The sequence below is a fragment of the Halichoerus grypus genome, unplaced genomic scaffold, assembly GCF_964656455.1.
Source record: "Halichoerus grypus unplaced genomic scaffold, mHalGry1.hap1.1 HAP1_SCAFFOLD_165, whole genome shotgun sequence".
NCBI classification, from domain to species: Eukaryota; Metazoa; Chordata; class Mammalia; order Carnivora; family Phocidae; genus Halichoerus; species Halichoerus grypus.
The window spans coordinates 13,702-34,380 of NW_027555092.1; the positions used below are offsets into that span (position 1 = coordinate 13,702).

At 70.4% G+C, this 20,679-nt stretch overlaps 11 non-coding genes across 11 annotated transcripts; all 11 read left to right on the plus strand.

Annotated features, from left to right (window-relative positions):
• The first annotated feature begins 506 nt into the window (after positions 1–506).
• Positions 507–625, plus strand: LOC118526474 (5S ribosomal RNA). The gene has a single exon (XR_004912641.1). It is a non-coding gene; the product is annotated as a 5S ribosomal RNA (ribosomal RNA).
• A 1,769-nt stretch (positions 626–2,394) lies between these two features.
• Positions 2,395–2,513, plus strand: LOC144380780 (5S ribosomal RNA). The gene has a single exon (XR_013444981.1). It is a non-coding gene; the product is annotated as a 5S ribosomal RNA (ribosomal RNA).
• Positions 2,514–4,298: 1,785 nt separating this feature from the next.
• Positions 4,299–4,417, plus strand: LOC144380781 (5S ribosomal RNA). Its single transcript, XR_013444982.1, has one exon. It is a non-coding gene; the product is annotated as a 5S ribosomal RNA (ribosomal RNA).
• Positions 4,418–6,184: 1,767 nt separating this feature from the next.
• Positions 6,185–6,303, plus strand: LOC144380782 (5S ribosomal RNA). Its single transcript, XR_013444983.1, has one exon. It is a non-coding gene; the product is annotated as a 5S ribosomal RNA (ribosomal RNA).
• A 1,794-nt stretch (positions 6,304–8,097) lies between these two features.
• On the plus strand, positions 8,098–8,216 carry LOC144380783 (5S ribosomal RNA). The gene has a single exon (XR_013444984.1). It is a non-coding gene; the product is annotated as a 5S ribosomal RNA (ribosomal RNA).
• A 1,767-nt stretch (positions 8,217–9,983) lies between these two features.
• LOC118526472 (5S ribosomal RNA) lies at positions 9,984–10,102 on the plus strand. The gene has a single exon (XR_004912639.1). It is a non-coding gene; the product is annotated as a 5S ribosomal RNA (ribosomal RNA).
• A 1,788-nt stretch (positions 10,103–11,890) lies between these two features.
• LOC144380784 (5S ribosomal RNA) lies at positions 11,891–12,009 on the plus strand. The gene has a single exon (XR_013444985.1). It is a non-coding gene; the product is annotated as a 5S ribosomal RNA (ribosomal RNA).
• A 1,767-nt stretch (positions 12,010–13,776) lies between these two features.
• LOC118526470 (5S ribosomal RNA) lies at positions 13,777–13,895 on the plus strand. Its single transcript, XR_004912637.1, has one exon. It is a non-coding gene; the product is annotated as a 5S ribosomal RNA (ribosomal RNA).
• Positions 13,896–15,687: 1,792 nt separating this feature from the next.
• On the plus strand, positions 15,688–15,806 carry LOC118524476 (5S ribosomal RNA). The gene has a single exon (XR_004911635.2). It is a non-coding gene; the product is annotated as a 5S ribosomal RNA (ribosomal RNA).
• Positions 15,807–17,573: 1,767 nt separating this feature from the next.
• LOC118526468 (5S ribosomal RNA) lies at positions 17,574–17,692 on the plus strand. Its single transcript, XR_004912635.1, has one exon. It is a non-coding gene; the product is annotated as a 5S ribosomal RNA (ribosomal RNA).
• A 1,788-nt stretch (positions 17,693–19,480) lies between these two features.
• On the plus strand, positions 19,481–19,599 carry LOC118524475 (5S ribosomal RNA). Its single transcript, XR_004911633.1, has one exon. It is a non-coding gene; the product is annotated as a 5S ribosomal RNA (ribosomal RNA).
• Positions 19,600–20,679: the final 1,080 nt, after the last annotated feature.

Here is a 20,679-nt window from a genome sequence, read left to right on the forward strand (position 1 = left end):
GTCGGTGGGTGGGCAGGGGAAGGGTGGCGGAGGAAGGGCGACGGGGTTGGGCTGATGAGGAGGGTCCCTGGGGGCGCCGGTGGCTCCGGGTTGGCTTGGAGCCAGGCGGGGTGGAGAGGCAGAAAGGCCTGGTGGCCGGCCTGGCTTGCCCTAGGGCGACGGGTGGGGCGCTGGGGCGGGGGGCGCGGAAAACACCTCAGGGGCCGCGCCCACGGCGCCCCGACGCCTCCCTTTGCCATCTCGGTAGCCAGGAGGCGGCGGTGGCGGCGGCGGCGGCGGCGGCGGTGGCGGCGGCGGCCCCCCGGGACTGGAGAGTCCCCGGCAGGGAGAGCGCCCGGACTTCCACGACTGTGGGGCGCCGGAGGGGCCACGTCCCCTGGGCGGCTGGCAGGCAGGCAGGTGCAAGGCGCAGGGCAGGCGGGGTTCGGGTGGGGGCTGAGGAGGGGCACGGCTGGGCCCGGGAGGCGCAGAGCAGGCTCTTAGGGCGCCCAGCGGCAGCCGCACACGTCTACGGCCATACCACCCTGAACGCGCCCGATCTCGTCTGATCTCGGAAGCTAAGCAGGGTCGGGCCTGGTTAGTACTTGGATGGGAGACCGCCTGGGAATACCGGGTGCTGTAGGCTTTTTTCTTTGCCTTTTCTTTCCCCTTCGGCCTCCCTTCCCATACCTTTACCGCCACAGCACCCCACCCCCTTGCCCAACAAGGCTTCCTCCAAACGCCCCGTGCCCCCCGGCCCCTCGCCAGCCGCGCACCGCACCGCGAGTCCCTGGCCCGCAGCAGGGGCCCCCTGCACGGGCAGGCGGTCTCCAGCCAGCCCTTCCGCCTCCAAGCCACCACGCCCACGCACACCGGATCCAGAGGGGCGGGCTGGGGGTCGATGGGGGCGGGCTGGGTGGGCGAAGGCGACGCCTTCGGAGGGAGGGAAAGCGGGAGGGCGGCGATGACCCTGGCACGGATGGGGCGGGGCCAGCGCGGGCCGGACGGCACCCGCTCTGGGCAGGCGTGTCCTCCCATGGTCCTGCGCCTCGGGCCCTCGTCCCCAGATCCCCTAGCCATTCCACTGGGCCGCCCGGAGTGCACAACCGCACTGGGCAACTGGCCCCACCTTAGGCATAGGCCTGGGCCCGCCTCCACCTTGTCCCCAGCAGCCCTGGGCTGCGCTCCCACCCGCGGGCATTCCCTTCCTTCCCTTGGAACACCGTCCCTTTGCCCCCGTGCCGGGGGTCCCCGCTCCGGGTGGGCAGGACACAAGATGGCCGGTCGCCCGGGGCCTCCCCCGTTGGCACCCGGGACCACCCGTTGGCACCAGAATCCGTGCTTAGTCTCCCTGCAACAGTGAAGCGAAGAGCGAGGCTCGCTCGCTCAGCAAGACGGGGAGAGGGGGGCGCCCTGCACCACGCCCCAAAGCAGCCCCCCAAATAAAGGACGAGGGCAGAGGAGGAATCGCCCACATGCCCCCAGGACCAGAGTGGGTCCTGGGCGGGAACGGGAGCAGAGCGGGTCTCGTGACGCCTTGGCTGCGCATCCTCGCCCCGAGGGGCTCCTCGGCGCCCAAAGCCCACCCAAGCACGACCAGCCTCCCGAGGGCTAGCTGCCTAGCCAACACAGTCTCTTCCTGTGTGTGTGTGTGTGTGTGTGTGTGTGTGTGGTGTGTGTGTCTGTTTCTGTGGTGTGCACCTGTGGCTCTGTCCCTGTCCGCATCCAGGTCAGCTTCCGCGTCTGTCTGTCTTGGGGCCAGAGCGGGTGTGTGTGTTGGATACTCTGTCTGTGTCTCCCTCTGTGTCTGTCTCTTCCTCTCTGTCTGCATCTCCCTCCGTCCGTGCCTCTGTCTTTCCCCGTGTGTCTGTGCGTCTGTCTATGCCAGCCGGCTTCTCGTGTCCCTCAGTCGGGTCCTCTTGTCGGTGGGTGGGCAGGGGAAGGGTGGCGGAGGAAGGGCGACGGGGTTGGGCTGATGAGGAGGGTCCCTGGGGCCGCCGGTGGCTCCGGGTTGGCTTGGAGCCAGGCGGGGTGGAGAGGCGGAACGGCCTGGTGGCGGGCCTCGCTTGCCCTAGGGCGGCGGGTGGGGCGCCTGGGGTGGGGGGGGCGCGGAGAACACCGCGCGGGCCACGCCCCCCGCGCCCCGACGCTCCCCTTGGCCATCTCGGGAGCCAGGCGGCGGTGGCTGCGACGGCGGCGGCGGCGGCCCCCGGGTCTGGAGAGTATCCGGCCATGAGAGCGCTCGGACTTCCGCGAGTGCGGGGCGCTGGAGGCGCCACGTCCTCTGGGCGGTTTGGCAGGCAGGCAGGTGCAAGGCACAGGGCAGGCGTGGGGCGGTTGGGGGCTGAGGAGGGGCACGGCTGCGGCCGGGAGGCGCAGAGCAGGCTCTTAGGGCGCCCAGCGGCAGCCGCACACGTCTACGGCCATACCACCCTGAACGCGCCCGATCTCGTCTGATCTCGGAAGCTAAGCAGGGTCGGGCCTGGTTAGTACTTGGATGGGAGACCGCCTGGGAATACCGGGTGCTGTAGGCTTTTTTCTTTGCCTTTTCTTTCCGCTTCGGCCTCCCTTCCTCTCCCTTTGCCGCCACCGCCCCCCACCGCCCCTTGCCCAACAAGGCGTCCTCCAGACGCCCCGTGCCCCCCGGCCCCTCGCCACCCGCGCACCGCACCGAGGGTCCCTGTCTCGCAGCTTGTGCCCGCTGCACCGGCAGGCAGCCCCCAGGCCTTCCACCTCACAGCCACCACGCCCACGCACAGCCGATCCAGAGGGGCGGGCTGGGGGAGGTGGGGGCGGGCTGGGTGGGCGGAGACGGCGGCTTCGGAGGGAGGGAAAGGGGGAGGGCGGCGAGGACCGCCCGCGGGGTTGGGGCGGGGGCAGCGCGGGCGGGACGGCACCCCGTCTCGGGCAGGCGTGCCCTCCCAAGGTCCTGCGCCTCGGGCCCTCATCCCCGGAGCCCCTAGCCATTCCCTTGGGCCGCCCCGAGTGCACAAGCGCACCGGGCAACCGGCCCCGCCTTAGGCCTGGGCCCGCCTCCACCTTGTCCCCAGCAGCCCTGGGCTGCGCTCCCACGCGCGCGGGCATTCCCTTCCTTCCCGCGGAACACCGTCCCTTTGCCCCCAGGCCGGGGGTCCCCGCTCCGTGTGGGCAGGACACAAGATAGCCGGTCGCCCGGGGCCTCCCCCGTTGGCACCCGGGACCACCCGTTGGCACCCGAGTCCGTGCTCAGTCTCCCCGCAACAGCGAAGCGCACAGCGAGGCTCGCTCGCTGGGCAAGGCGGCGGGAGGGGGGCGCCCTGCACCACGCCCCAAAGCGGCCCCCCAAATAAAGGACGAGAGCAGAGGAGGAATCGCCCGCACGCCCCCAGGCCCAGAGTGGGTCCTGGGCGGGAACGGGAGCAGGGCGGGTCTCCTGAGGCCTTGGCTGCGCGTCCTCGGCCCCGAGGGGGCTCCTCGGCGCCCAAAGCCCACCCAAGCACGACCAGCCTCCCGAGGGCTAGCTGCCTAGCCAACACAGTCTCTTCCTGTGTGTGTGTGTGTGTGTGTGTGTGTGTGTTTGTGTGTGTGTGTGTGTGGTGTGTGTCTGTTTCTGTGGTGTGCACCTGTGGCTCTGTCCCTGTCCGCATCCAGGTCAGGGTCCGCGTCTGTCTGTCTTGGGGCCAGAGCGGGTGTGTGTGTTGGATACTCTGTCTGTGTCTCCCTCTGTGTCTGTCTCTTCCTCTCTGTCTACATCTCCCTCCGTCCGTGCCTCTGTCTTTCCCCGTGTGTCTGTGCGTCTGTCTATGCCAGCCGGCTTCTCGTGTCCCTCAGTCGGGTCCTCTTGTCGGTGGGTGGGCAGGGGAAGGGTGGCGGAGGAAGGGCGACGGGGTTGGGCTGATGAGGAGGGTCCCTGGGGGCGCCGGTGGCTCCGGGTTGGCTTGGAGCCAGGCGGGGTGGAGAGGCAGAAAGGCCTGGTGGCCGGCCTGGCTTGCCCTAGGGCGACGGGTGGGGCGCTGGGGCGGGGGGCGCGGAAAACACCTCAGGGGCCGCGCCCACGGCGCCCCGACGCCTCCCTTTGCCATCTCGGTAGCCAGGAGGCGGCGGTGGCGGCGGCGGCGGCGGCGGCGGCGGCCCCCCGGGACTGGAGAGTCCCCGGCAGGGAGAGCGCCCGGACTTCCACGACTGTGGGGCGCCGGAGGGGCCACGTCCCCTGGGCGGCTGGCAGGCAGGCAGGTGCAAGGCGCAGGGCAGGCGGGGTTCGGGTGGGGGCTGAGGAGGGGCACGGCTGGGCCCGGGAGGCGCAGAGCAGGCTCTTAGGGCGCCCAGCGGCAGCCGCACACGTCTACGGCCATACCACCCTGAACGCGCCCGATCTCGTCTGATCTCGGAAGCTAAGCAGGGTCGGGCCTGGTTAGTACTTGGATGGGAGACCGCCTGGGAATACCGGGTGCTGTAGGCTTTTTTCTTTGCCTTTTCTTTCCCCTTCGGCCTCCCTTCCCATACCTTTACCGCCACAGCACCCCACCCCCTTGCCCAACAAGGCTTCCTCCAAACGCCCCGTGCCCCCCGGCCCCTCGCCAGCCGCGCACCGCACCGCGAGTCCCTGGCCCGCAGCAGGGGCCCCCTGCACGGGCAGGCGGTCTCCAGCCAGCCCTTCCGCCTCCAAGCCACCACGCCCACGCACACCGGATCCAGAGGGGCGGGCTGGGGGTCGATGGGGGCGGGCTGGGTGGGCGAAGGCGACGCCTTCGGAGGGAGGGAAAGCGGGAGGGCGGCGATGACCCTGGCACGGATGGGGCGGGGCCAGCGCGGGCCGGACGGCACCCGCTCTGGGCAGGCGTGTCCTCCCATGGTCCTGCGCCTCGGGCCCTCGTCCCCAGATCCCCTAGCCATTCCACTGGGCCGCCCGGAGTGCACAACCGCACTGGGCAACTGGCCCCACCTTAGGCATAGGCCTGGGCCCGCCTCCACCTTGTCCCCAGCAGCCCTGGGCTGCGCTCCCACCCGCGGGCATTCCCTTCCTTCCCTTGGAACACCGTCCCTTTGCCCCCGTGCCGGGGGTCCCCGCTCCGGGTGGGCAGGACACAAGATGGCCGGTCGCCCGGGGCCTCCCCCGTTGGCACCCGGGACCACCCGTTGGCACCAGAATCCGTGCTTAGTCTCCCTGCAACAGTGAAGCGAAGAGCGAGGCTCGCTCGCTCAGCAAGACGGGGAGAGGGGGGCGCCCTGCACCACGCCCCAAAGCAGCCCCCCAAATAAAGGACGAGGGCAGAGGAGGAATCGCCCACATGCCCCCAGGACCAGAGTGGGTCCAGGGCGGGAACGGGAGCAGAGCGGGTCTCGTGACGCCTTGGCTGCGCATCCTCGCCCCGAGGGGCTCCTCGGCGCCCAAAGCCCACCCAAGCACGACCAGCCTCCCGAGGGCTAGCTGCCTAGCCAACACAGTCTCTTCCTGTGTGTGTGTGTGTGTGTGTGTGTGTGTGGTGTGTGTGTCTGTTTCTGTGGTGTGCACCTGTGGCTCTGTCCCTGTCCGCATCCAGGTCAGCTTCCGCGTCTGTCTGTCTTGGGGCCAGAGCGGGTGTGTGTGTTGGATACTCTGTCTGTGTCTCCCTCTGTGTCTGTCTCTTCCTCTCTGTCTGCATCTCCCTCCGTCCGTGCCTCTGTCTTTCCCCGTGTGTCTGTGCGTCTGTCTATGCCAGCCGGCTTCTCGTGTCCCTCAGTCGGGTCCTCTTGTCGGTGGGTGGGCAGGGGAAGGGTGGCGGAGGAAGGGCGACGGGGTTGGGCTGATGAGGAGGGTCCCTGGGGCCGCCGGTGGCTCCGGGTTGGCTTGGAGCCAGGCGGGGTGGAGAGGCGGAACGGCCTGGTGGCGGGCCTCGCTTGCCCTAGGGCGGCGGGTGGGGCGCCTGGGGTGGGGGGGGCGCGGAGAACACCGCGCGGGCCACGCCCCCCGCGCCCCGACGCTCCCCTTGGCCATCTCGGGAGCCAGGCGGCGGTGGCTGCGACGGCGGCGGCGGCGGCCCCCGGGTCTGGAGAGTATCCGGCCATGAGAGCGCTCGGACTTCCGCGAGTGCGGGGCGCTGGAGGCGCCACGTCCTCTGGGCGGTTTGGCAGGCAGGCAGGTGCAAGGCACAGGGCAGGCGTGGGGCGGTTGGGGGCTGAGGAGGGGCACGGCTGCGGCCGGGAGGCGCAGAGCAGGCTCTTAGGGCGCCCAGCGGCAGCCGCACACGTCTACGGCCATACCACCCTGAACGCGCCCGATCTCGTCTGATCTCGGAAGCTAAGCAGGGTCGGGCCTGGTTAGTACTTGGATGGGAGACCGCCTGGGAATACCGGGTGCTGTAGGCTTTTTTCTTTGCCTTTTCTTTCCGCTTCGGCCTCCCTTCCTCTCCCTTTGCCGCCACCGCCCCCCACCGCCCCTTGCCCAACAAGGCGTCCTCCAGACGCCCCGTGCCCCCCGGCCCCTCGCCACCCGCGCACCGCACCGAGGGTCCCTGTCTCGCAGCTTGTGCCCGCTGCACCGGCAGGCAGCCCCCAGGCCTTCCACCTCACAGCCACCACGCCCACGCACAGCCGATCCAGAGGGGCGGGCTGGGGGAGGTGGGGGCGGGCTGGGTGGGCGGAGGCGGCGGCTTCGGAGGGAGGGAAAGGGGGAGGGCGGCGAGGACCGCCCGCGGGGTTGGGGCGGGGGCAGCGCGGGCGGGACGGCACCCCGTCTCGGGCAGGCGTGCCCTCCCAAGGTCCTGCGCCTCGGGCCCTCATCCCCGGAGCCCCTAGCCATTCCCTTGGGCCGCCCCGAGTGCACAAGCGCACCGGGCAACCGGCCCCGCCTTAGGCCTGGGCCCGCCTCCACCTTGTCCCCAGCAGCCCTGGGCTGCGCTCCCACGCGCGCGGGCATTCCCTTCCTTCCCGCGGAACACCGTCCCTTTGCCCCCAGGCCGGGGGTCCCCGCTCCGTGTGGGCAGGACACAAGATGGCCGGTCGCCCGGGGCCTCCCCCGTTGGCACCCGGGACCACCCGTTGGCACCCGAGTCCGTGCTCAGTCTCCCCGCAACAGCGAAGCGCACAGCGAGGCTCGCTCGCTGGGCAAGGCGGCGGGAGGGGGGCGCCCTGCACCACGCCCCAAAGCGGCCCCCCAAATAAAGGACGAGAGCAGAGGAGGAATCGCCCGCACGCCCCCAGGCCCAGAGTGGGTCCTGGGCGGGAACGGGAGCAGGGCGGGTCTCCTGAGGCCTTGGCTGCGCGTCCTCGGCCCCGAGGGGGCTCCTCGGCGCCCAAAGCCCACCCAAGCACGACCAGCCTCCCGAGGGCTAGCTGCCTAGCCAACACAGTCTCTTCCTGTGTGTGTGTGTGTGTGTGTGTGTGTGTGTTTGTGTGTGTGTGTGTGTGGTGTGTGTCTGTTTCTGTGGTGTGCACCTGTGGCTCTGTCCCTGTCCGCATCCAGGTCAGGGTCCGCGTCTGTCTGTCTTGGGGCCAGAGCGGGTGTGTGTGTTGGATACTCTGTCTGTGTCTCCCTCTGTGTCTGTCTCTTCCTCTCTGTCTACATCTCCCTCCGTCCGTGCCTCTGTCTTTCCCCGTGTGTCTGTGCGTCTGTCTATGCCAGCCGGCTTCTCGTGTCCCTCAGTCGGGTCCTCTTGTCGGTGGGTGGGCAGGGGAAGGGTGGCGGAGGAAGGGCGACGGGGTTGGGCTGATGAGGAGGGTCCCTGGGGGCGCCGGTGGCTCCGGGTTGGCTTGGAGCCAGGCGGGGTGGAGAGGCAGAAAGGCCTGGTGGCCGGCCTGGCTTGCCCTAGGGCGACGGGTGGGGCGCTGGGGCGGGGGGCGCGGAAAACACCTCAGGGGCCGCGCCCACGGCGCCCCGACGCCTCCCTTTGCCATCTCGGTAGCCAGGAGGCGGCGGTGGCGGCGGCGGCGGCGGCGGCGGTGGCGGCGGCGGCCCCCCGGGACTGGAGAGTCCCCGGCAGGGAGAGCGCCCGGACTTCCACGACTGTGGGGCGCCGGAGGGGCCACGTCCCCTGGGCGGCTGGCAGGCAGGCAGGTGCAAGGCGCAGGGCAGGCGGGGTTCGGGTGGGGGCTGAGGAGGGGCACGGCTGGGCCCGGGAGGCGCAGAGCAGGCTCTTAGGGCGCCCAGCGGCAGCCGCACACGTCTACGGCCATACCACCCTGAACGCGCCCGATCTCGTCTGATCTCGGAAGCTAAGCAGGGTCGGGCCTGGTTAGTACTTGGATGGGAGACCGCCTGGGAATACCGGGTGCTGTAGGCTTTTTTCTTTGCCTTTTCTTTCCCCTTCGGCCTCCCTTCCCATACCTTTACCGCCACAGCACCCCACCCCCTTGCCCAACAAGGCTTCCTCCAAACGCCCCGTGCCCCCCGGCCCCTCGCCAGCCGCGCACCGCACCGCGAGTCCCTGGCCCGCAGCAGGGGCCCCCTGCACGGGCAGGCGGTCTCCAGCCAGCCCTTCCGCCTCCAAGCCACCACGCCCACGCACACCGGATCCAGAGGGGCGGGCTGGGGGTCGATGGGGGCGGGCTGGGTGGGCGAAGGCGACGCCTTCGGAGGGAGGGAAAGCGGGAGGGCGGCGATGACCCTGGCACGGATGGGGCGGGGCCAGCGCGGGCCGGTCGGCACCCGCTCTGGGCAGGCGTGTCCTCCCATGGTCCTGCGCCTCGGGCCCTCGTCCCCAGATCCCCTAGCCATTCCACTGGGCCGCCCGGAGTGCACAACCGCACTGGGCAACTGGCCCCACCTTAGGCATAGGCCTGGGCCCGCCTCCACCTTGTCCCCAGCAGCCCTGGGCTGCGCTCCCACCCGCGGGCATTCCCTTCCTTCCCTTGGAACACCGTCCCTTTGCCCCCGTGCCGGGGGTCCCCGCTCCGGGTGGGCAGGACACAAGATGGCCGGTCGCCCGGGGCCTCCCCCGTTGGCACCCGGGACCACCCGTTGGCACCAGAATCCGTGCTTAGTCTCCCTGCAACAGTGAAGCGAAGAGCGAGGCTCGCTCGCTCAGCAAGACGGGGAGAGGGGGGCGCCCTGCACCACGCCCCAAAGCAGCCCCCCAAATAAAGGACGAGGGCAGAGGAGGAATCGCCCACATGCCCCCAGGACCAGAGTGGGTCCAGGGCGGGAACGGGAGCAGAGCGGGTCTCGTGACGCCTTGGCTGCGCATCCTCGCCCCGAGGGGCTCCTCGGCGCCCAAAGCCCACCCAAGCACGACCAGCCTCCCGAGGGCTAGCTGCCTAGCCAACACAGTCTCTTCCTGTGTGTGTGTGTGTGTGTGTGTGTGTGTGGTGTGTGTGTCTGTTTCTGTGGTGTGCACCTGTGGCTCTGTCCCTGTCCGCATCCAGGTCAGCTTCCGCGTCTGTCTGTCTTGGGGCCAGAGCGGGTGTGTGTGTTGGATACTCTGTCTGTGTCTCCCTCTGTGTCTGTCTCTTCCTCTCTGTCTGCATCTCCCTCCGTCCGTGCCTCTGTCTTTCCCCGTGTGTCTGTGCGTCTGTCTATGCCAGCCGGCTTCTCGTGTCCCTCAGTCGGGTCCTCTTGTCGGTGGGTGGGCAGGGGAAGGGTGGCGGAGGAAGGGCGACGGGGTTGGGCTGATGAGGAGGGTCCCTGGGGCCGCCGGTGGCTCCGGGTTGGCTTGGAGCCAGGCGGGGTGGAGAGGCGGAACGGCCTGGTGGCGGGCCTCGCTTGCCCTAGGGCGGCGGGTGGGGCGCCTGGGGTGGGGGGGGCGCGGAGAACACCGCGCGGGCCACGCCCCCCGCGCCCCGACGCTCCCCTTGGCCATCTCGGGAGCCAGGCGGCGGTGGCTGCGACGGCGGCGGCGGCGGCCCCCGGGTCTGGAGAGTATCCGGCCATGAGAGCGCTCGGACTTCCGCGAGTGCGGGGCGCTGGAGGCGCCACGTCCTCTGGGCGGTTTGGCAGGCAGGCAGGTGCAAGGCACAGGGCAGGCGTGGGGCGGTTGGGGGCTGAGGAGGGGCACGGCTGCGGCCGGGAGGCGCAGAGCAGGCTCTTAGGGCGCCCAGCGGCAGCCGCACACGTCTACGGCCATACCACCCTGAACGCGCCCGATCTCGTCTGATCTCGGAAGCTAAGCAGGGTCGGGCCTGGTTAGTACTTGGATGGGAGACCGCCTGGGAATACCGGGTGCTGTAGGCTTTTTTCTTTGCCTTTTCTTTCCGCTTCGGCCTCCCTTCCTCTCCCTTTGCCGCCACCGCCCCCCACCGCCCCTTGCCCAACAAGGCGTCCTCCAGACGCCCCGTGCCCCCCGGCCCCTCGCCACCCGCGCACCGCACCGAGGGTCCCTGTCTCGCAGCTTGTGCCCGCTGCACCGGCAGGCAGCCCCCAGGCCTTCCACCTCACAGCCACCACGCCCACGCACAGCCGATCCAGAGGGGCGGGCTGGGGGAGGTGGGGGCGGGCTGGGTGGGCGGAGGCGGCGGCTTCGGAGGGAGGGAAAGGGGGAGGGCGGCGAGGACCGCCCGCGGGGTTGGGGCGGGGGCAGCGCGGGCGGGACGGCACCCCGTCTCGGGCAGGCGTGCCCTCCCAAGGTCCTGCGCCTCGGGCCCTCATCCCCGGAGCCCCTAGCCATTCCCTTGGGCCGCCCCGAGTGCACAAGCGCACCGGGCAACCGGCCCCGCCTTAGGCCTGGGCCCGCCTCCACCTTGTCCCCAGCAGCCCTGGGCTGCGCTCCCACGCGCGCGGGCATTCCCTTCCTTCCCGCGGAACACCGTCCCTTTGCCCCCAGGCCGGGGGTCCCCGCTCCGTGTGGGCAGGACACAAGATGGCCCACCGCCCGGGGCCTCCCCCGTTGGCACCTGGGACCACCCGTTGGCACCCGAGTCCGTGCTCAGTCTCCCCGCAACAGCGAAGCGCACAGCGAGGCTCGCTCGCTGGGCAAGGCGGCGGGAGGGGGGCGCCCTGCACCACGCCCCAAAGCGGCCCCCCAAATAAAGGACGAGAGCAGAGGAGGAATCGCCCGCACGCCCCCAGGCCCAGAGTGGGTCCTGGGCGGGAACGGGAGCAGGGCGGGTCTCCTGAGGCCTTGGCTGCGCGTCCTCGGCCCCGAGGGGGCTCCTCGGCGCCCAAAGCCCACCCAAGCACGACCAGCCTCCCGAGGGCTAGCTGCCTAGCCAACACAGTCTCTTCCTCTGTGTGTGTGTGTGTGTGTGTGTGTGTGTGTGTGTGTGTGTGGTGTGTGTCTGTTTCTGTGGTGTGCACCTGTGGCTTTGTCCCTGTCCGCATCCAGGTCGGGGTCCGCGTCTGTCTGTCTTGGGGCCAGAGCGGGTGTGTGTGTTGGATACTCTGTCTGTGTCTCCCTCTGTGTCTGTCTCTTCCTCTCTGTCTGCATCTCCCTCCGTCCGTGCCTCTGTCTTTCCCCGTGTGTCTGTGCGTCTGTCTATGCCAGCCGGCTTCTCGTGTCCCTCAGTCGGGTCCTCTTGTCGGTGGGTGGGCAGGGGAAGGGTGGCGGAGGAAGGGCGACGGGGTTGGGCTGATGAGGAGGGTCCCTGGGGGCGCCGGTGGCTCCGGGTTGGGTTGGAGCCAGGCGGGGTGGAGAGGCAGAAAGGCCTGGTGGCCGGCCTGGCTTGCCCTAGGGCGACGGGTGGGGCGCTGGGGCGGGGGGCGCGGAAAACACCTCAGGGGCCGCGCCCACGGCGCCCCGACGCCTCCCTTTGCCATCTCGGTAGCCAGGAGGCGGCGGTGGCGGCGGCGGCGGCGGCGGCGGTGGCGGCGGCGGCCCCCCGGGACTGGAGAGTCCCCGGCAGGGAGAGCGCCCGGACTTCCACGACTGCGGGGCGCCGGAGGGGCCACGTCCCCTGGGCGGCTGGCAGGCAGGCAGGTGCAAGGCGCAGGGCAGGCGGGGTTCGGGTGGGGGCTGAGGAGGGGCACGGCTGGGCCCGCGAGGCGCAGAGCAGGCTCTTAGGGCGCCCAGCGGCAGCCGCACACGTCTACGGCCATACCACCCTGAACGCGCCCGATCTCGTCTGATCTCGGAAGCTAAGCAGGGTCGGGCCTGGTTAGTACTTGGATGGGAGACCGCCTGGGAATACCGGGTGCTGTAGGCTTTTTTCTTTGCCTTTTCTTTCCCCTTCGGCCTCCCTTCCCATACCTTTACTGCCACAGCACTCCACCCCCTTGCCCAACAAGGCTTCCTCCAAACGCCCCGTGCCCCCCGGCCCCTCGCCAGCCGCGCACCGCACCGCGAGTCCCTGGCCCGCAGCAGGGGCCCCCTGCACGGGCAGGCGGTCTCCAGCCAGCCCTTCCGCCTCCAAGCCACCACGCCCACGCACACCGGATCCAGAGGGGCGGGCTGGGGGTCGATGGGGGCGGGCTGGGTGGGCGAAGGCGACGCCTTCGGAGGGAGGGAAAGCGGGAGGGCGGCGATGACCCTGGCACGGATGGGGCGGGGCCAGCGCGGGCCGGACGGCACCCGCTCTGGGCAGGCGTGTCCTCCCATGGTCCTGCGCCTCGGGCCCTCGTCCCCAGATCCCCTAGCCATTCCACTGGGCCGCCCGGAGTGCACAACCGCACTGGGCAACTGGCCCCACCTTAGGCATAGGCCTGGGCCCGCCTCCACCTTGTCCCCAGCAGCCCTGGGCTGCGCTCCCACCCGCGGGCATTCCCTTCCTTCCCTTGGAACACCGTCCCTTTGCCCCCGTGCCGGGGGTCCCCGCTCCGGGTGGGCAGGACACAAGATGGCCGGTCGCCCGGGGCCTCCCCCGTTGGCACCCGGGACCACCCGTTGGCACCAGAATCCGTGCTTAGTCTCCCTGCAACAGTGAAGCGAAGAGCGAGGCTCGCTCGCTCAGCAAGACGGGGAGAGGGGGGCGCCCTGCACCACGCCCCAAAGCAGCCCCCCAAATAAAGGACGAGGGCAGAGGAGGAATCGCCCACATGCCCCCAGGACCAGAGTGGGTCCAGGGCGGGAACGGGAGCAGAGCGGGTCTCGTGACGCCTTGGCTGCGCATCCTCGCCCCGAGGGGCTCCTCGGCGCCCAAAGCCCACCCAAGCACGACCAGCCTCCCGAGGGCTAGCTGCCTAGCCAACACAGTCTCTTCCTGTGTGTGTGTGTGTGTGTGTGTGTGTGTGGTGTGTGTGTCTGTTTCTGTGGTGTGCACCTGTGGCTCTGTCCCTGTCCGCATCCAGGTCAGCTTCCGCGTCTGTCTGTCTTGGGGCCAGAGCGGGTGTGTGTGTTGGATACTCTGTCTGTGTCTCCCTCTGTGTCTGTCTCTTCCTCTCTGTCTGCATCTCCCTCCGTCCGTGCCTCTGTCTTTCCCCGTGTGTCTGTGCGTCTGTCTATGCCAGCCGGCTTCTCGTGTCCCTCAGTCGGGTCCTCTTGTCGGTGGGTGGGCAGGGGAAGGGTGGCGGAGGAAGGGCGACGGGGTTGGGCTGATGAGGAGGGTCCCTGGGGCCGCCGGTGGCTCCGGGTTGGCTTGGAGCCAGGCGGGGTGGAGAGGCGGAACGGCCTGGTGGCGGGCCTCGCTTGCCCTAGGGCGGCGGGTGGGGCGCCTGGGGTGGGGGGGGCGCGGAGAACACCGCGCGGGCCACGCCCCCCGCGCCCCGACGCTCCCCTTGGCCATCTCGGGAGCCAGGCGGCGGTGGCTGCGACGGCGGCGGCGGCGGCCCCCGGGTCTGGAGAGTATCCGGCCATGAGAGCGCTCGGACTTCCGCGAGTGCGGGGCGCTGGAGGCGCCACGTCCTCTGGGCGGTTTGGCAGGCAGGCAGGTGCAAGGCACAGGGCAGGCGTGGGGCGGTTGGGGGCTGAGGAGGGGCACGGCTGCGGCCGGGAGGCGCAGAGCAGGCTCTTAGGGCGCCCAGCGGCAGCCGCACACGTCTACGGCCATACCACCCTGAACGCGCCCGATCTCGTCTGATCTCGGAAGCTAAGCAGGGTCGGGCCTGGTTAGTACTTGGATGGGAGACCGCCTGGGAATACCGGGTGCTGTAGGCTTTTTTCTTTGCCTTTTCTTTCCGCTTCGGCCTCCCTTCCTCTCCCTTTGCCGCCACCGCCCCCCACCGCCCCTTGCCCAACAAGGCGTCCTCCAGACGCCCCGTGCCCCCCGGCCCCTCGCCACCCGCGCACCGCACCGAGGGTCCCTGTCTCGCAGCTTGTGCCCGCTGCACCGGCAGGCAGCCCCCAGGCCTTCCACCTCACAGCCACCACGCCCACGCACAGCCGATCCAGAGGGGCGGGCTGGGGGAGGTGGGGGCGGGCTGGGTGGGCGGAGGCGGCGGCTTCGGAGGGAGGGAAAGGGGGAGGGCGGCGAGGACCGCCCGCGGGGTTGGGGCGGGGGCAGCGCGGGCGGGACGGCACCCCGTCTCGGGCAGGCGTGCCCTCCCAAGGTCCTGCGCCTCGGGCCCTCATCCCCGGAGCCCCTAGCCATTCCCTTGGGCCGCCCCGAGTGCACAAGCGCACCGGGCAACCGGCCCCGCCTTAGGCCTGGGCCCGCCTCCACCTTGTCCCCAGCAGCCCTGGGCTGCGCTCCCACGCGCGCGGGCATTCCCTTCCTTCCCGCGGAACACCGTCCCTTTGCCCCCAGGCCGGGGGTCCCCGCTCCGTGTGGGCAGGACACAAGATGGCCGGTCGCCCGGGGCCTCCCCCGTTGGCACCCGGGACCACCCGTTGGCACCCGAGTCCGTGCTCAGTCTCCCCGCAACAGCGAAGCGCACAGCGAGGCTCGCTCGCTGGGCAAGGCGGCGGGAGGGGGGCGCCCTGCACCACGCCCCAAAGCGGCCCCCCAAATAAAGGACGAGAGCAGAGGAGGAATCGCCCGCACGCCCCCAGGCCCAGAGTGGGTCCTGGGCGGGAACGGGAGCAGGGCGGGTCTCCTGAGGCCTTGGCTGCGCGTCCTCGGCCCCGAGGGGGCTCCTCGGCGCCCAAAGCCCACCCAAGCACGACCAGCCTCCCGAGGGCTAGCTGCCTAGCCAACACAGTCTCTTCCTGTGTGTGTGTGTGTGTGTGTGTGTGTGTTTGTGTGTGTGTGTGTGTGGTGTGTGTCTGTTTCTGTGGTGTGCACCTGTGGCTCTGTCCCTGTCCGCATCCAGGTCAGGGTCCGCGTCTGTCTGTCTTGGGGCCAGAGCGGGTGTGTGTGTTGGATACTCTGTCTGTGTCTCCCTCTGTGTCTGTCTCTTCCTCTCTGTCTACATCTCCCTCCGTCCGTGCCTCTGTCTTTCCCCGTGTGTCTGTGCGTCTGTCTATGCCAGCCGGCTTCTCGTGTCCCTCAGTCGGGTCCTCTTGTCGGTGGGTGGGCAGGGGAAGGGTGGCGGAGGAAGGGCGACGGGGTTGGGCTGATGAGGAGGGTCCCTGGGGGCGCCGGTGGCTCCGGGTTGGCTTGGAGCCAGGCGGGGTGGAGAGGCAGAAAGGCCTGGTGGCCGGCCTGGCTTGCCCTAGGGCGACGGGTGGGGCGCTGGGGCGGGGGGCGCGGAAAACACCTCAGGGGCCGCGCCCACGGCGCCCCGACGCCTCCCTTTGCCATCTCGGTAGCCAGGAGGCGGCGGTGGCGGCGGCGGCGGCGGCGGCGGTGGCGGCGGCGGCCCCCCGGGACGGGAGAGTCCCCGGCAGGGAGAGCGCCCGGACTTCCACGACTGTGGGGCGCCGGAGGGGCCACGTCCCCTGGGCGGCTGGCAGGCAGGCAGGTGCAAGGCGCAGGGCAGGCGGGGTTCGGGTGGGGGCTGAGGAGGGGCACGGCTGGGCCCGGGAGGCGCAGAGCAGGCTCTTAGGGCGCCCAGCGGCAGCCGCACACGTCTACGGCCATACCACCCTGAACGCGCCCGATCTCGTCTGATCTCGGAAGCTAAGCAGGGTCGGGCCTGGTTAGTACTTGGATGGGAGACCGCCTGGGAATACCGGGTGCTGTAGGCTTTTTTCTTTGCCTTTTCTTTCCCCTTCGGCCTCCCTTCCCATACCTTTACCGCCACAGCACCCCACCCCCTTGCCCAACAAGGCTTCCTCCAAACGCCCCGTGCCCCCCGGCCCCTCGCCAGCCGCGCACCGCACCGCGAGTCCCTGGCCCGCAGCAGGGGCCCCCTGCACGGGCAGGCGGTCTCCAGCCAGCCCTTCCGCCTCCAAGCCACCACGCCCACGCACACCGGATCCAGAGGGGCGGGCTGGGGGTCGATGGGGGCGGGCTGGGTGGGCGAAGGCGACGCCTTCGGAGGGAGGGAAAGCGGGAGGGCGGCGATGACCCTGGCACGGATGGGGCGGGGCCAGCGCGGGCCGGTCGGCACCCGCTCTGGGCAGGCGTGTCCTCCCATGGTCCTGCGCCTCGGGCCCTCGTCCCCAGATCCCCTAGCCATTCCACTGGGCCGCCCGGAGTGCACAACCGCACTGGGCAACTGGCCCCACCTTAGGCATAGGCCTGGGCCCGCCTCCACCTTGTCCCCAGCAGCCCTGGGCTGCGCTCCCACCCGCGGGCATTCCCTTCCTTCCCTTGGAACACCGTCCCTTTGCCCCCGTGCCGGGGGTCCCCGCTCCGGGTGGGCAGGACACAAGATGGCCGGTCGCCCGGGGCCTCCCCCGTTGGCACCCGGGACCACCCGTTGGCACCAGAATCCGTGCTTAGTCTCCCTGCAACAGTGAAGCGAAGAGCGAGGCTCGCTCGCTCAGCAAGACGGGGAGAGGGGGGCGCCCTGCACCACGCCCCAAAGCAGCCCCCCAAATAAAGGACGAGGGCAGAGGAGGAATCGCCCACATGCCCCCAGGACCAGAGTGGGTCCAGGGCGGGAACGGGAGCAGAGCGGGTCTCGTGACGCCTTGGCTGCGCATCCTCGCCCCGAGGGGCTCCTCGGCGCCCAAAGCCCACCCAAGCACGACCAGCCTCCCGAGGGCTAGCTGCCTAGCCAACACAGTCTCTTCCTGTGTGTGTGTGTGTGTGTGTGTGTGTGTGGTGTGTGTGTCTGTTTCTGTGGTGTGCACCTGTGGCTCTGTCCCTGTCCGCATCCAGGTCAGCTTCCGCGTCTGTCTGTCTTGGGGCCAGAGCGGGTGTGTGTGTTGGATACTCTGTCTGTGTCTCCCTCTGTGTCTGTCTCTTCCTCTCTGTCTGCATCTCCCTCCGTCCGTGCCTCTGTCTTTCCCCGTGTGTCTGTGCGTCTGTCTATGCCAGCCGGCTTCTCGTGTCCCTCAGTCGGGTCCTCTTGTCGGTGGGTGGGCAGGGGAAGGGTGGCGGAGGAAGGGCGACGGGGTTGGGCTGATGAGGAGGGTCCCTGGGGCCGCCGGTGGCTCCGGGTTGGCTTGGAGCCAGGCGGGGTGGAGAGGCGGAACGGCCTGGTGGCGGGCCTCGCTTGCCCTAGGGCGGCGGGTGGGGCGCCTGGGGTGGGGGGGGCGCGGAGAACACCGCGCGGGCCACGCCCCCCGCGCCCCGACGCTCCCCTTGGCCATCTCGGGAGCCAGGCGGCGGTGGCTGCGACGGCGGCGGCGGCGGCCCCCGGGTCTGGAGAGTATCCGGCCATGAGAGCGCTCGGACTTCCGCGAGTGCGGGGCGCTGGAGGCGCCACGTCCTCTGGGCGGTTTGGCAGGCAGGCAGGTGCAAGGCACAGGGCAGGCGTGGGGCGGTTGGGGGCTGAGGAGGGGCACGGCTGCGGCCGGGAGGCGCAGAGCAGGCTCTTAGGGCGCCCAGCGGCAGCCGCACACGTCTACGGCCATACCACCCTGAACGCGCCCGATCTCGTCTGATCTCGGAAGCTAAGCAGGGTCGGGCCTGGTTAGTACTTGGATGGGAGACCGCCTGGGAATACCGGGTGCTGTAGGCTTTTTTCTTTGCCTTTTCTTTCCGCTTCGGCCTCCCTTCCTCTCCCTTTGCCGCCACCGCCCCCCACCGCCCCTTGCCCAACAAGGCGTCCTCCAGACGCCCCGTGCCCCCCGGCCCCTCGCCACCCGCGCACCGCACCGAGGGTCCCTGTCTCGCAGCTTGTGCCCGCTGCACCGGCAGGCAGCCCCCAGGCCTTCCACCTCACAGCCACCACGCCCACGCACAGCCGATCCAGAGGGGCGGGCTGGGGGAGGTGGGGGCGGGCTGGGTGGGCGGAGGCGGCGGCTTCGGAGGGAGGGAAAGGGGGAGGGCGGCGAGGACCGCCCGCGGGGTTGGGGCGGGGGCAGCGCGGGCGGGACGGCACCCCGTCTCGGGCAGGCGTGCCCTCCCAAGGTCCTGCGCCTCGGGCCCTCATCCCCGGAGCCCCTAGCCATTCCCTTGGGCCGCCCCGAGTGCACAAGCGCACCGGGCAACCGGCCCCGCCTTAGGCCTGGGCCCGCCTCCACCTTGTCCCCAGCAGCCCTGGGCTGCGCTCCCACGCGCGCGGGCATTCCCTTCCTTCCCGCGGAACACCGTCCCTTTGCCCCCAGGCCGGGGGTCCCCGCTCCGTGTGGGCAGGACACAAGATGGCCCACCGCCCGGGGCCTCCCCCGTTGGCACCTGGGACCACCCGTTGGCACCCGAGTCCGTGCTCAGTCTCCCCGCAACAGCGAAGCGCACAGCGAGGCTCGCTCGCTGGGCAAGGCGGCGGGAGGGGGGCGCCCTGCACCACGCCCCAAAGCGGCCCCCCAAATAAAGGACGAGAGCAGAGGAGGAATCGCCCGCACGCCCCCAGGCCCAGAGTGGGTCCTGGGCGGGAACGGGAGCAGGGCGGGTCTCCTGAGGCCTTGGCTGCGCGTCCTCGGCCCCGAGGGGGCTCCTCGGCGCCCAAAGCCCACCCAAGCACGACCAGCCTCCCGAGGGCTAGCTGCCTAGCCAACACAGTCTCTTCCTCTGTGTGTGTGTGTGTGTGTGTGTGTGTGTGTGTGTGTGTGTGGTGTGTGTCTGTTTCTGTGGTGTGCACCTGTGGCTTTGTCCCTGTCCGCATCCAGGTCGGGGTCCGCGTCTGTCTGTCTTGGGGCCAGAGCGGGTGTGTGTGTTGGATACTCTGTCTGTGTCTCCCTCTGTGTCTGTCTCTTCCTCTCTGTCTGCATCTCCCTCCGTCCGTGCCTCTGTCTTTCCCCGTGTGTCTGTGCGTCTGTCTATGCCAGCCGGCTTCTCGTGTCCCTCAGTCGGGTCCTCTTGTCGGTGGGTGGGCAGGGGAAGGGTGGCGGAGGAAGGGCGACGGGGTTGGGCTGATGAGGAGGGTCCCTGGGGGCGCCGGTGGCTCCGGGTTGGGTTGGAGCCAGGCGGGGTGGAGAGGCAGAAAGGCCTGGTGGCCGGCCTGGCTTGCCCTAGGGCGACGGGTGGGGCGCTGGGGCGGGGGGCGCGGAAAACACCTCAGGGGCCGCGCCCACGGCGCCCCGACGCCTCCCTTTGCCATCTCGGTAGCCAGGAGGCGGCGGTGGCGGCGGCGGCGGCGGCGGCGGTGGCGGCGGCGGCCCCCCGGGACTGGAGAGTCCCCGGCAGGGAGAGCGCCCGGACTTCCACGACTGCGGGGCGCCGGAGGGGCCACGTCCCCTGGGCGGCTGGCAGGCAGGCAGGTGCAAGGCGCAGGGCAGGCGGGGTTCGGGTGGGGGCTGAGGAGGGGCACGGCTGGGCCCGCGAGGCGCAGAGCAGGCTCTTAGGGCGCCCAGCGGCAGCCGCACACGTCTACGGCCATACCACCCTGAACGCGCCCGATCTCGTCTGATCTCGGAAGCTAAGCAGGGTCGGGCCTGGTTAGTACTTGGATGGGAGACCGCCTGGGAATACCGGGTGCTGTAGGCTTTTTTCTTTGCCTTTTCTTTCCCCTTCGGCCTCCCTTCCCATACCTTTACTGCCACAGCACTCCACCCCCTTGCCCAACAAGGCTTCCTCCAAACGCCCCGTGCCCCCGGGCCCCTCGCCAGCCGCGCACCGCACCGCGAGTCCCTGGCCCGCAGCAGGGGCCCCCTGCACGGGCAGGCGGTCTCCAGCCAGCCCTTCCGCCTCCAAGCCACCACGCCCACGCACACCGGATCCAGAGGGGCGGGCTGGGGGTCGATGGGGGCGGGCTGGGTGGGCGAAGGCGACGCCTTCGGAGGGAGGGAAAGCGGGAGGGCGGCGATGACCCTGGCACGGATGGGGCGGGGCCAGCGCGGGCCGGACGGCACCCGCTCTGGGCAGGCGTGTCCTCCCATGGTCCTGCGCCTCGGGCCCTCGTCCCCAGATCCCCTAGCCATTCCACTGGGCCGCCCGGAGTGCACAACCGCACTGGGCAACTGGCCCCACCTTAGGCATAGGCCTGGGCCCGCCTCCACCTTGTCCCCAGCAGCCCTGGGCTGCGCTCCCACCCGCGGGCATTCCCTTCCTTCCCTTGGAACACCGTCCCTTTGCCCCCGTGCCGGGGGTCCCCGCTCCGGGTGGGCAGGACACAAGATGGCCGGTCGCCCGGGGCCTCCCCCGTTGGCACCCGGGACCACCCGTTGGCACCAGAATCCGTGCTTAGTCTCCCTGCAACAGTGAAGCGAAGAGCGAGGCTCGCTCGCTCAGCAAGACGGGGAGAGGGGGGCGCCCTGCACCACGCCCCAAAGCAGCCCCCCAAATAAAGGACGAGGGCAGAGGAGGAATCGCCCACATGCCCCCAGGACCAGAGTGGGTCCAGGGCGGGAACGGGAGCAGAGCGGGTCTCGTGACGCCTTGGCTGCGCATCCTCGGCCCCAAGGGGCTCCTCGGCGCCCAAAGCCCACCCAAGCACGACCAGCCTCCCGAGGGCTAGCTGCTTAGCCAACACAGTCTCTTCCTGTGTGTGTGTGTGTGTGTGTGTGTGTGTGTGGTGTGTGTCTGTTTCTGTGGTGTGCACCTGTGGCTCTGTCCCTGTCCGCATCC